Raw genomic sequence first — 12062 nt, 5'->3', positions numbered from 1 at the left:
ACTATAGAGACACATCTCTGGAGGTTTTGGGTCACTATGTCTCATGTATAAGGGAAGTGTTCTGCTTTTCCTATTCTAGAAGACTTAACTGATACAAGTGCCTTGCTGTGCACTCCAAAGGTTTTGTTCTTGATCTTTTATAAACCTAAAAGCTACCTGAGACATTGTTTCTGATTCAGTACCTTTCCCAAGTACTGTTTTGGATTACAGTTGTATGAAGTGTGATATCTTCATTATCTTGGCATCTGTCCTAAATAGCAATACATTCATATTTTTGGTATTTGATAAATTCTTGAAAGATTACATATCAAATTAGAAATATTGGGAGTCTGAATTACAAACAAACATGGAAAGACCAAAATTTGCATACTTTGTGCAGAGTACTGTAGTTAGCTAAGGTATCTATGGGAAACTAACAAGACTGATAAACAATGGCAGTCTCTAACAAAACTTTTTGCAAGAAAAGATAGAGAAAGGAGTTAGATTACTGAAATTAAATGCAAATTAATCAAAACTAATATAGATGAACTTTCCCAGGAAGACAAACTGCTGATTTGCCAAGGCTACTAAACACTTTGTGTCTTAGCCATTCTGTGTTTTTTTAGTTGCTTTTGAATATGTTATATTTACCAGTTCCCAAACTGCTAAATCAAAAGCTGGAGGGGTTCTCATACCTGTGTTGACCACACCACATTCAGGCAAGCAGTAAGGTGAAAAGTTGCACTGCTTACATGTGAAAGGCTCACAAACTATTCTATTTTTTCTTTTTACTAGCCATAAGAACATACAGGTCAGGACATTGAGGCCATGAATGAGGACTCTATGATTGTTGAGTTTGTAATAAATAAAATATTGCATTATGATACTGCTAGGCCTGAGCATTTTCAGTTTCAGTTTAAGTAAGATCTAATATATATTTTCCTGGACAAAGCCTTTATGGCAACCCAATGATAGTTAGAACAAGTTAAACGAACCACTTGCACCAAAAGTAAGACCATATTTAAGTAATATTAGACATTTTCAAGTTGGTCACACATTTCATGTGACTTTCCAGTTTTTAACCCATAAAGCATATCAAGTTTTTGAAATCAAAATTGAAAGAAATTTTGTTGATCTTCAACATTATCATCCTATCCAATAATTAAATTTATGAGAAGTGGTAGTTTACTTTAGATATTATATACTCATTAGGAACAAACCCATGAGGCTAGCCATATGAGAGTTGTTATCAACTTAGTGGTCTGGTTAAACTGTGTATCAATAATAATACCTTATTCATCAATAATTTTTTTCAGAAGACACTTGAATCCTCTGAAGTTTGTGGAAAGTATCTTTGAGGCTTCATTTTTTTCCATCTTGATCCAGGCAATTAAGAATAAAAGTTGAGGTAAGTTTATTGAGGAATTTGAAAGATTGAAATAACTTTTATTGGGGAAAAAGGAAGACTCGAATAGAAGCCATGTACGGAAAGTACTTGTATCTTTCACCCGTTTGTTAATTTAGTACTTCATGTCCTAGGATTTTTTTTGGGAGAAATCTGGTAACTTGAATTTTTGACAATCAGTTTGGATTATCTGTTTTGCCTTTAACATTTTCTTGATATTACTCTTGAACATTAATAGGTGTGCTTTTTATAATTCTGGTAGCCATTCCCTTTTGATTTATGTATGTAGACTTTAAATAACTAACCCTTTGTCCAAACTAGAAAGCTTTTAATGAAATTAATATAAATGTGAATGATGGGGATTCATGATAGATGAAATGCAGTAATCCATGTAATCATATTTTTTATTAGTGGCAGAACAAAAAGTCTAAAGAATGACCTCAATGGAGTATTCATGATAATGGAAAAGTGGGTAATACAGTTCAAACTCTGTCATGTACAGTATCTAGAATGAAAGGTTAGTATTTGAGAATTATGCTCTATAGTTAAGGGCTTCTAATGCACTGTTGAGCAGTACCTATTTTATAGAGTTAGGGATAAATTTTTAGTTTTTTAAAATTGTTTAAAAAGTGTACATTGTATCTTAGTATTCATGAATATTGAGTGACTGTTTCAGCATGAAAGCTTTTGCAGTTTAGTCAAGATTGTCTACAAATCAGTTACATCTAAATAAATCCAAAATTATACAGCTGATGTGGCAATAGCGTAACATTACAGTATCCCTCAGCCTTTTCTGTGTTCAATAGTGTCTGGTGTAGTTGGTGGTACTTAATAGCAAGGTTTTCAAATATGACAGTAGCTTGTGCCAGAATTGTGGGTAACCACCCATGTAGGCATCTGTGCAGTCAGTTTTTCCTTCAGCTGGTTACTATCTATGTAGAAATAGCTTCTCACACACATTCCATCATGGATATGGTTTTGGCTGCTTCATTTTGCATTTCTATGTTTAAGTGGTTATGGTTGTTGCTTTTTTTTATAGTGCTGACGGTGCTTGTGTTTGGAATGAAGGTGCTAGATTATTCTTCTCCATGTAAGAACGATCAGTGTAGGTGCCCTGGATGCGATAGCATGTTTGTGTGTTTCATGTCTGCGGTCTCCGTTGAGGCTCACTCTGTTTGTTGTGCAGAGGCCAGGAGTATTCTTTGCTTCTGGCTATTGCTGAGTGTTTGTCTTGGTTCCTGAGTGGGAGGGTGAAGAGAGTTCCATTAGTGTCTTTCAAGGGCACTACACTGCCAGTATCTCATCTGCTCCATACTGTGCATACCCTGTTCCTTACCTGTCCTCTGGGGCTGGCACCTACCCACACCTAAACCACTGCCAAACAACCTGAACCTCTTTCTCCCATATGGATTGTTCCCTACAAGTCCTTGGATACATTTTCCTTAGGACCTGTGGTGGCTGCTTAGCCTGTGTAGCAACCTGGTCCCCTTTAGACAAAATAGTATCACTTTGTAGGTTTACAGTAGCAAATGGTTGTTTTTTTGAAGAGTGACTGGTACTCTGCACCTCTGACTAGCATCTATTTCCTGGCAGCCAAACCCTATACTTTCACTCGCCAGGTCAGGTGCAGGCAAGTTACTCACCAGTGCTTCTTATCTCTGACTTTAACCTTTTAGTAGATGTGACTCTCTCTGTCCCTCCTTTAACAGGAGAGGGGTTGGGTAGGGTAGACATTCCAAGATTTTGCAATATTATGCTACCTTCTGAGCTGTTCCTCCCTACTTACTTGGGAATCTATGTCCTTTACTCTTAGAGTTAGGTCACAGTAAGCCACACTCTGGCACAGGGCCATATCATCTTGGACATCACACATGCTGGGATGGACAGGAGTTTTACAGTTGTCCTTCCTCTGCTCACTTATGTGATTGGGAAATGGACATTTCTGAGTGGGGGATCAATCCCTGTCATGATCTTGAGACAGTTCTTCCTGTCAAGCTGGTAAGGTTTCCCTAGAAAAGACAGGTTTATATCCTTGTAGGAACAATTGAAAATTTGTAAGATAATTAACATATTTCTAGATGTGCAAACCCAAAGTCTTATTATAATTCCACCTCTAACCACCCCCCAGTTGGCCTGTTGATGAAGGAAAACTGATGCTGCGCAGGTGTGTGCATGGGTGGTTGCCTATAATCCCCACACTGGCCGCTGCCAGATTTGAAAAACTTTTTACCAAGCTTTAATTAATGGACCAGCTGCTGCTGGAGGTATACATATAAAAGACTTTGGGTTTTGTGTATCTTAAAAATTTCCCATATTTGCATACACTGTACAGAACTTGAGTATAGTACATTAATTAATTTCAGAGTAAAAGGAATGAATTAAAGAAAAGATAGCACCCAAACCTTTATTAATACAATATGTAACACTGAAATTTACTCCAGATTCAAACTTGTACAGTCAAAAACAATAAACAATAGAGAAAAAAATACATAGGTAGCTGGGACACACAACTTTCCACTTGACCCCCATCAGACCCAAACAGTACAGTACATTTTCTATATATTTCCTCTTCAAATGTACAGTATTATTCCCACAACTATTTACAATACTGCAAACACAACCAGACCCTTAACTGTTTAAAAAGAAATGATAACGATCTGAAGAACAACTGACCCTGTCCTCAATTTGTGCTTGCAAAAGCCAAAGTAGAGAAGTTACATTTATTAATGACTGAATAAATTTCAACAATGAAATTACATAGGGCAACATGTTGAGATATGGTACAAGTTCAGGAGGTTTAATCTAATATTATCAATAAGGGTTAGAATTAAATTTAAGAACATAATGCTGAGCCACAAACTGATGATAGGGGTAACGGCACCTTTATGACCCACACTTTTTTTTTATTTTTTATTTTTTTTGTTTTTATTAACAGGCATTTACAATATAAACACTATTTGGCCACAGTCATGCAACATACTAAAGCCAAATATTGAAGTTACATTGTAAAAAAACAAATTTATAAGTTCTAGAATAAAAATACACTATTTTTTAGTAATTGACCACTGTTTACATGATCTATCTACTATAGTACTTTCTTGTAACTTCCTCATGCCAATAAGCTTAATTTTTTATTCTAGAGTTATGTACTGAAACATACGGAAATCAGTTGTTTATGCTACACAACTATTTAAGATCAATGATCTCATACTAAATCTAAATTGACTGATATGCAGATGATATATATAGATACTTTCATTTGTATCGTTGAGTAAGAAATTCAACTAAATTTGGAAATTATGAAAATTTTAGGCTCATAAATCCCTTAACAGGTCAACCTATTCCATGTCGTTAATGACCTAGAGCAGTTATGAAAACACCTCTTTTAAGTGCTAGTCCTGTTCATGCTAAATTACTGTCAAACAGTGAAATAACCTTATAGTAGGTATGTACCGTTAACTGAGAATCTGAATGAAGTTAGTTCTACAGCTTTTAATTTATTCATTTTAAGTAAAAAATTATGGTGAAAATGGAATACAATGGTGTACAGAAAACTTGAAAATAATACATTTGATTTTAGTTTTAAAGGCTACAGATTTTAGCTTAATTAGAATTGGCTAAACAAAGAAAAGCTTTAGCTTCTTAATTAAATGAAGAAATTTAACCTATTTGCAAATATTTTCTGTTGGCTTTTCTTTCAAGGAGAGGACAATGTATTAGAGTACTTGACAGTCTTTTAATAGTATTAACTGGAATCATATATAATTAATAATGAATAGCTAATATTTGAAATGACGTTAAAGTAAATTTTTTCTGTAATCAGTTTTAAAATTTAATTTTTATTTCTGACTTTTAAATTGATAGATAAGACATAACTTATCCTCAGATTCAATACAGAATCATTTGGGATAGCCATATAACACTGTTGATTTGTGTTAGGTAGTTTGTTTTTAATTACTTTGATAAACTCTATAGTAGTATACCTTGTTTTATCAGTGAGGAAAATATTGAATATAAAGGCATAATGATATTGAAGACAAAACATACTCTATCACTTTGTCATACGTCTGTTAAGTTCATATGGAACCCATGGATATTCTAAAAGTGCAACAGTAATGATAAAGTAAAGAATGAAGACTTTAAAATTCCATTGCTATACCACAATACTAAAACTCACAAAATCCATCTGCATTATATTTGAATGAAGACGCAACAATTAGATAATTGATAAAACATCATGACATTAAATTATGCTTATTGCACATACAATTATTTTAATGGATAAATACTCATGCAATACAGAAGAGAAACACATACTAATACTTGTAAATAAACATTCATAAGTTTGTGCATTACACAAAATGTTATATAGATGAAGCAAAGAAAAATTTGATCGGAGCAATAACAGACATCCATATCAAAAAGATGTTTAAGATATGCAGTAGTTAGTATAGCAAAGTATGTAACATAAGTAGTTTTATCAGTAACAAGAAATTTGTATTAGGTCAACTGAGACTTGGACCTTTTTGGTACAAAGAACTGTTGAAACATATACAGTATTCGAACCCCAAGCTATCAGGTTAAAAGATTTATAAGTATGAGGTCTTGCAAAAGCATATATCTATAGTAATGTTGGGTGACATTGGTCCCACAACAAAAAAAAAAAAAAAATAATCAGCATTTAAAAGCAGGTACTAAAGAGACAACTAGAACATAAGTTAATGATATTTTGTGAAAAATTATATGGCTGTAATAAAACCTTTTACTCAAAATATTTAGGAAAATATTTTAAAACATTTTGAAAGGGAGCTGTATTTAAGATCTTTTTTGAACAAAGATAATTTTATATTTTAGATCTTCTTTAGGGAAAATAGTTTCCTCAACTAAGATCAAATAGTGTTACAGATATTCTGAGTATTTTGCATAACAGTGAAATATAATTTAGCTTAAAGCACCAAATATCATACATGTTCTACAGATTTAAAATGTACTAAAGTAACAAACTTGTTTCAGGTTATATTAACTAGGTAATGCATTATGCACAGCATGGAAATATAAAACAGCTGAAATTAGGCACTGAAGCTCACATTTGTTTACACTGTTAATGATTATTACTGAAGAATTACTTTATTTTAAATAAAGTATCACAACACTAACATTAAGTACATCTCTGTCTGGAAAGTTCTGTACTGTTTCTAGCCTACAAGCATAATGACATAAGTGTCTTAAGACTCCAAAGTTGTCTTCTTATTGCAGATACACACACACACACACACAAAAACACTCACGTACCTGGTGTCGAACTGCATTCGAGGGCTTAATTGGCTTGAAAATTTTATAGTACGTCATCTAATAAAGATGCACCATAACCTCTCATAGATCATGTATCAGTGGCCAAAATAAGGAAGAGAGCATGATGATAATGGACCTCCCAGTCTGTTCCTACCCAGTATTTACATAATTCTTAACATTACACAAAAAAGGGCTACAAAAGTGAATTGCATATTCTTCATTTGTATAGGTTGCTTGTGTGAAAGTGGAAATACAAAACATGGTCTTCTAATGAGTCTTTTCGTGTCAGTGACCATAGCCATTTTGACATCAGTTTACGTAAATCAATCAGTCATTTTAATTATTTAGTCCACTTTTACCTTGCTTCGCTTCACATCTCGTACTTGAGAACAAATATTTACTTTCAGCTGAAGAACAATGGTTGTACATCATTATAAAGCCATTTAGTCAAGAGATAAGCAAGAAATGTTGGTACTTTAAGGTGCAAAGTGCTCCAAATTTATTTAAATTTAATGAAAACATCTGTGTATCCAGTTCCCAGGGGTGAATTTTTGACACTACATTTCATGTACCTAAGTATGTGAAATAAATCACATTATTACTTTGAATCTTCCTAAAGTGAAACACTTTTTTGTAAAGTTTTTGGAGGCAAGAGGGAACAGACTTGGAAGTGATAAATACTTAAAATATAAGGAAAATAACTTAAGTTTTAGAATAGAAACATCTTTGTATTAGAGATACAGCAATTATTTTTTGTGAAAATGTAATTACTACATGAGAGAGATTGTATTGAAGATGGAAAGACCCTACTGTTGGCAGGTAAATCAGTGGGACTTTTGTATCAGCAGGCACTGGAGACTTGGGTTTTACACTGCTGCTTGGGTTAGCTAATCTTCAAGTGAAATGCAAAATAAGCAGAACAATCAAGATTAATATGCACTTGTCAGTAAAAAGCCCTTGTTGAGGAATGTAGGGTTCAGATGTGAATCAAAGGGAAGTCTCTCGGTACCCGACACAAGATACAAAATGGGGAGTTAGAGGTCCTGGTGAAAGTAACTTAGAGTAAAGGAGGTTTTTGAGGAGTCAATCCTCATAAGATAAACTTGAGATATGTCAAACAATGTAAAACTACTAAACAAACAGTTGTCTCTGCTCTATTTGATCTGCTGCTTTGCATTTTATAAAAAAGCTGAGATTGAATATGCAGAGGATCAAGGGTGTTAGTATTACTAACAGCACTACCAGACAACGATCAACGCTGTCATCTTGGAACTTGTTGGAATTTTCAAGAGTAAGTCAGGGATGCAGTAAGAAATCTAAAAGGCAAATTATTAAAAAGGTCAGGTTAACCACTCCCCTACATGGCTAAGTGGAATTTGCAGGCATTAAGTGTTCACAGTGAACCATGTGATGGTGAATTGCAAGTGTAAACAAAAAAAAACGGGCTTAAAATGTGAAGTTAGAACAAAATAAAAAGTAAACTCTGTACTAATAATTTGATTACACCAGCTACCTGGTAAAGTGGTAGGTGATTTTAAAGTGTTTAAAATAACAAGAAGCATTAGTTATAGTCTTAGTAAAACCATGTTTTGTTTTTAGTCAAATTTAGTATTCTTTATACAATATGATATTGATATGTGTATGCATGCATGTATAATTTTACTGTGCTTAATGATTCTTATAACTTGACTTTTTAAAGCTAAGCACTTTAAGAATTTTTTGAATTCATTGTAGATTGTGTTTCTTTCATGATTTCTTGCTGGTGTTTTCTGTGTTTGGTTTTGTTGATTTTTTTTAGCCATAAATATAAACAAACACACACATATTTGAAGACATACTGTATATGTAGAATTAATGTTGTTTTATTTTTTATGTAGGTAACAAATGTAAATATTGGGTAAGTGCCAGTGAAGGGGATATCTTCCTGAGCTGGTCCAATGGGAATGTTACCAAGGAGAACAAATTAATGCTGCTGCTGTCGCATATCAATGGATAGGTTAGGGGCTTACTGCTTCACCATGTAGACCATGATACAGGATGGCAGGAGTAAAACAGTATCAATATAAACTAACTGCTTATACAAGATATGAATTGTTCACAGGTAAGTTCAGTACCGAAGCTCTGTATAGTACTTACTTCTCCGTTACATAAGTTCACTAAGCTCCATAATAGATCTCCTATATCTAAGCTATTCATTCTAACTTGATATGCACCCACAAGGTAAAACTGTCTGTCTTTGGACTGTTTTTAAGGATCTCCGAAATCTTCCTATCTGAAAAATGGCAACATTTCTGCTCATGACTGGCTCCAAGGTAAAACCTAGCCCCTATCATGAAAAGTGATTACATGTGACATTTTCTACTTTAAGTTATTAACCTATTCCATAAAAGTGGCCAAAAGGATAAGAATGGTATCAGCAGTTCTCAACTCCTTATTGAATCATTCTGTAAGAAGCACAGACTGAATCACAATAAAAACTAGTAAGAAAAGAAGTCCTTTAACTATAAAACTGTTGATACACATTAATAAAATTACCATTGACATTAAGATGACCAATATTGTCTTCAGGTTCTCTGCCTTGTACATCTCATACATAATAAATATACATGAAAGTAACAAATTTAAAGGCAATTATTTTACAACAGTATCAGACTACTGTATGTAATTAGCTTATTGTGCTTGTCCCTTTTCCCATTACAGTTAAATTAAATCTATAACAAAAATGTCTAAGTAAATGCCTTATGAGCTAAGAATTATATGTCTAGGATATCGAGGTAGGGACTTAAGTCAAAAGCTATACAATTCTGTGTATTACGGTGGGAAATACTCATCATGAGATTTTTCTACGTACATAGAGTAATACTTGTAAATAAATGCTAAAATATTTCCTAAAGCAAAATGTATTTACAGGGCTTATTCATTTACTCTACCTGGCTTCTCTTGACTTGATCAACAAAGTTCAGTTACAATTACCTTTTTTGGGGCTAAATTTATCTAATGACTTTATTGCTACTATTAGACTGTATTTCTTCCTGAAACCACAGCACCTTAAAGTTTGTTATATGCCTAAAAATTTAATGTGCTAAAACAGGAAATTTTGGCTTTAAATACTCGGTATGATAATTTTGCTTTTATGTATACAGAGCAAATAACAAAAAGCATTTCATTGTATTTAATGTATGCGAATGAATGCCAATACATTATCATCATTACATCTCCCAATGGGCCAGAAACAAACTCACGGTCATAATGACTGACCGGGTGCTCTATCAAGTACAAAATGAAGGCAACAATTCTATCAGTAATATTGTTATTTATTATAATTATTATTATTATTATACCCTTCTGATGTGTCTACCAAAGGCCGAGTCTAACAAAGCCACTCCACTGTAGCTGCCAGCATTACCTAACTAGATCCACCAGGTTGAAAGTTAAAAGTAACTGTTCCAGACCATTCATTAGCATGTGGCTGCAGGCGTTAGGGCAAGCTACGGTAGAGCGCCAGGACTCCTAATTACAATGATGATCTAAGGCACAGTTCGAGAAAGAGCTACTTGTTACCAAGAATGATATCTTAGTATAAGGCTCAGAAACCAGTAGAAAAGTTGGGAAGGCATATTTTGGAGCAGGCATACCAACCTAATATTACTCAGGCCAACTCCTGGCCTAATATAGCAGCCTTAATCTGGCCAAGTACATGGCATTGAGCTCTAGCATTGTAAAGCTAGCTAACAGATACATGTAGGGAATTCCATTCTATTAATATCAGCTTCAGCAGGATATCAGTCTTCACAACTCAACATAACTACTGTCTCTTGATTCATTTACATAGTAGTATTCAGTTTTTAATGATTAATACTATATAATTGTGAGGCTAAATTACCTTACAAGTCATCACATGGCACTAAGTTAAAAGACCTCATATAACAAATTCTATATAATTCAGCATTTATCAAAAGGCTGATTTCAAAATAGTTGTACTGGACAGACAAGCTGCATCACAGTCTGAGGATTCTCCTACTACTGTACTCATTTCCTGTCAATTTTAATGAATTTCTTCCTCAACATGTATCTGTTGTTCACTCGTGTTGCATCGGGTTGCAAAAACCTTGTATGCTAACCTTTCAACGGACAAAATGTTGAAAGTTAACTTGAATGGGAATGAGTCTCACTTGTCTGTAACAATGGTGTTGGATTTTATGCAGATTTCATCTGTATCACAAAAATCTTCAAATACTGTACTGTACTCAAAATTACATATGTACCTACTAATTTGGTACAGTATTGTGCAGTAAAACAAAATCCTATAAAGAACTATTCTAAAATCAATGCACACAACTAGTCAATACCTAGTAGTACTGTATTGAAAGTCTTTAAAAGCAGTAATATCACCTATAACGCAGACTTATCTTAAAAGACCTACCTAATGTTTCTAACAGAAGGTTTTAATATTTTAGAAGAAAGAAACTATGGCCTACCCGCTCAACAGATATCTACAATGTATGGCGAATATACAAGATCACTTGTATTTACATGAAAATTGAATTTTACATTTAATGTAATCTTAACCTAGATAATACAATTTGTACAACAGACCTCTATGATTTTACTAAGCATAGAAGGCATCCGAGCCATGCATGCATTGTTAATCAGGAGAAGCCCACTTTTCTTTTAATTTGTCCAATTGTCAATTTCTTTGTTCTACAATTAACTGCACAGCCAAAGGCTGTCAAATATATAGAATAAAGAAAAGTGATAAAAAATTCAAATGAGATTTAAATTTAATGCTAAATGTAAATTTCCTTTAATTCTTTTAACATGTGCTGTTAACAAAGTGCCAAGCATGTAAACTCTACTAGTTCACTACAACCCTGCTTGCAGGATTCCTTGACGGCACATTACAATCACGAGCAGTCAGTATGTGGGGGGGAAGGGGGGGGGGGATGTCTAACAAAGATGGCAATATACCTGACACCATGCATGCGATGTCAGTGATGCTGTGTGATGTGTAAGAGAACCACAGAATCCCATTTGACCGAGGAGACAGCCATTCTACACAGCACACAACACCACCATTGCTTTCTCTCCACAGAAGTGTAATGCTTGTACATATTTGTATACTGGCTGCAATAACATAATTCAACATGGATAAATAAGTACTTTACCTTCTAAATAACTCTTCTTATCAACTAGTCATGATTCCTTCCCTCTCAGTCAATGTATGAAAAGTTTACAGAATGTAGTTTCATTAAATGTAATATGAAAATTCATGTCAAATACTACAAATGATTCTATGAAGGATGAAAGTAACATCATGACAATGACACTGAGGGGTGTGGAAAATTTGGTCTAAGCCATGGAGACAGAGAGTGTTTTGCAAACATTC

This window comes from Macrobrachium rosenbergii, chromosome 7 (genome assembly GCF_040412425.1).
Source record: "Macrobrachium rosenbergii isolate ZJJX-2024 chromosome 7, ASM4041242v1, whole genome shotgun sequence".
In the NCBI taxonomy this organism is placed as follows: Eukaryota; Metazoa; Arthropoda; class Malacostraca; order Decapoda; family Palaemonidae; genus Macrobrachium; species Macrobrachium rosenbergii.
This window is presented reverse-complemented; position numbering follows the sequence as displayed.